The following is a 2,767-nucleotide window of genomic DNA, read 5'->3' as shown; positions in this document are numbered from 1 at the left end:
TATGATCATGGGTTTTGAATGTATATGCGAAAAGATTGTTTAGGTAAAAAACTTGTATAATTATGTGAGAAAAGGGGTTTTTAAGTAGACGAAAATAATTTTTGTGGTATTTCTTGTTACATGTACGCTTGCACAAACCTAAAGAACCCGTAGGCAAAAGAATATTTATACTCTGATATCTACTTGAATTTATGACGTGCGAACTTAGAGACTGAAGAGGTATGGGTTTTTATTGCCAAGTGTTTCCCAACGAAACAAAATTTACAAAAGTAAAAATGGGAGATGTTGAATGACTCACTCTACGACAGCTTAGTGACTCGATCCTGAGGAACAGCAAGAATACATTCGCTAGATGTTAGAAGAATTAGGCAAGGAAAATAGTAACGCAGAGATTGTATCTGAAGAGATTATGGAGGATACCGAATATGATGTAACTCCAGATGACTCCGATATAGAAGAAATCCAGTCACCAGAATACGACCCGGAAGACGAAAGTGAAGACGAGAAAACGACGACAGACCAGGTTAAGCCGGGGAAACTATTCTGACAAAGATGGAACAACTTGGTCTGCTGTACAACCACAAACTGCCAGCTTCGAACCCACAATATACTCAGGTCTGCAAACAATGGGCGAGCTCGTGCCGAAGAAAAATAAATCAGTTGTAATCCTTTCAGGAATGCATTACAAAACCGTAGTAAGAAGTCTTAAGAAAATGTCACTTTTGATATTAAATCACAACAAAACCAAAGGGGACGTTAATAACATGGTTAAACGCTTAGCAGAATATTCATTCAAGGGCGAACGAATAGATGTCCTTTACCATTCTTTTATAATATCCTGTATGTGGCTGCCTTTGCTACGTAGGTACATAATTTACGTGGAGACAACCCACACCAGAAGGCTTCTACAAACCGACGTATGATGTTCCTTCTACAACTTAGTAAGCAACTGGCGAAACCTGAAATAGAAGAAGGAGCTAATAATCGATGGCTGAGTGGAAGATCGACCTATCTCGGCAGCCAGTTCGAAAACGCTCTATCTCAGAACGCCCTAGTTCAGAATTTGATTGGAGAACGCCCTATTTCAGAATTTTATTGAAAAACACCCTATCTCAGAATTTGGTTGAAGATCGCCATATCTCAAACGAAAATACATTGAAAATGTGCTGAGATCGGGCGTTTTTAAATCGACAGCTGAGATAGGGCTTTCTTCAATCAAATTCTGAGATATGGTGTTTTTCAATAAAATTCTGAAATAGTGCGTTGTTGAAAAATTTTCTGAGATATGGCGTTTTCGAACTGGCTGTCGAGATAGGTCGATCTTCCACTCAGCCATCGTAATAGTCGAATAAGCAGAATATTTTCTATGCGCAGCGCCATTGAAGCAATAAATGGCGGTCCTTTGAGGATAATGGATGTTGCACTAGGAGGCAATGAAGAACGTGACAGTACGGGCAGAATAAAAACAAAGGTTATACATAGGCTCCAAACGACGCCCAACAAAAAAGCCTGCATATTGTGCAAAAAACTCGTTTGTGCAAAACATTCTACTAATTTGCCGCAATGCAATATAGGTAACTAAAAAGTTTATAATATCCAATTAATTAATAAGTTTTTTATTTTATATGTATTATAATAATATATTATCATTATATTCTTGTACTATATTAAGAATTTTATTCGTAATAAAGTTTACTTTTCAAATGTATCAACATATTTGCATGCATTTTCACATACATACATACCCGGGTATGCAGCTGTTGATGTAAGGGGTAAAAGTCGAAAAATGGCCAGATCTCTGGTCCAGGCGGTCCAATCCAACTCAGACATAGGAATATGGTGTAGAATACTTTTGTTGAGGATATCAAGAAATTTGAAGTTAATCCGATGTATAGTTTCCATGATATAGTAATTGGAAAACGCAAAACATACCCGGGTATGTTGGTGTTGACATAAAGGTTAATTTATAGAGTCAGAAACAATCAGCACGAATCGGAATATATTTATAATAAAAGCCTACAACGAAGGAGCAATTACATTGTAAAAAAAAGTTAAGGTTCTGATATTTTGGCCCCTTACGAAGACGGGCCCGGGAGCATTCACCACTTTGCCCCCTCCCTCTCGACGGGCCTAGTTTTGGTAAACTGCTGGTTGATAATTTTATCAACTGTGAACGTCCTTTTCAGCTGCCTTTTGTTAGTCTGATAAACAGTCATTTACTTAAAAAAGGTAAAAGAATTATTACCTTTTAAGATTTTCTCTTAGTTTGTACTTGAATTTAAATTTAGATAAACAATTTCTCGATTTGCAGAAGACACTCGAAGACTCTTGTTTAAATCAGGGCTGCTCAAAATACTTATATTGAAGTAAAATCACAATATATCTACAAAATTTATGTGTACACTGAGACTTTTTTTGTAATTTAAATAACGCTAAAGATACAAGTTTATTTTTATTGTTCGATTAGTGAATGCAAATTTTTAACAATTAGAGTATTTACATATATGTGGACGATTACAGTTCGTTAAGAAATGATAGTGACCTAGTGGCTGAAAAGTTCCAAAATTTAGTGGGAGGAATCCTTGCACATATTTACACCATATCTCAAGCTAAACGTTTACTTTTTCATTCGTATCCTTGGGATACTCCTCGATTATAAAAGTTTTACTTTAAAGCGTTAATAAATGATAGCACCATTGAAGCAATATGCAATAAAATTTAATGAGGGTACCTTAAATCAATTGTGAACATCAAATTGGAGTTTCAG

The 2,767-nt window shown here is 35.9% G+C and overlaps 1 pseudogene; it reads left to right on the top strand.

The window, feature by feature from the left end:
* The first annotated feature begins 352 nt into the window (after nt 1-352).
* The window catches only part of LOC118749884, a 42,011-nt pseudogene continuing 39,596 nt past the window's right edge, over nt 353-2,767 (top strand).

The sequence above is a fragment of the Rhagoletis pomonella genome, unplaced genomic scaffold, assembly GCF_013731165.1.
Source record: "Rhagoletis pomonella isolate Grant_MI unplaced genomic scaffold, Rhpom_1.0 Rhpom_scaffold_00075, whole genome shotgun sequence".
Classification (NCBI taxonomy): Eukaryota; Metazoa; Arthropoda; class Insecta; order Diptera; family Tephritidae; genus Rhagoletis; species Rhagoletis pomonella.
The sequence above is the reverse complement of the archived record's forward strand: the minus strand, read 5'-3'. Positions and strand labels throughout refer to the sequence as shown.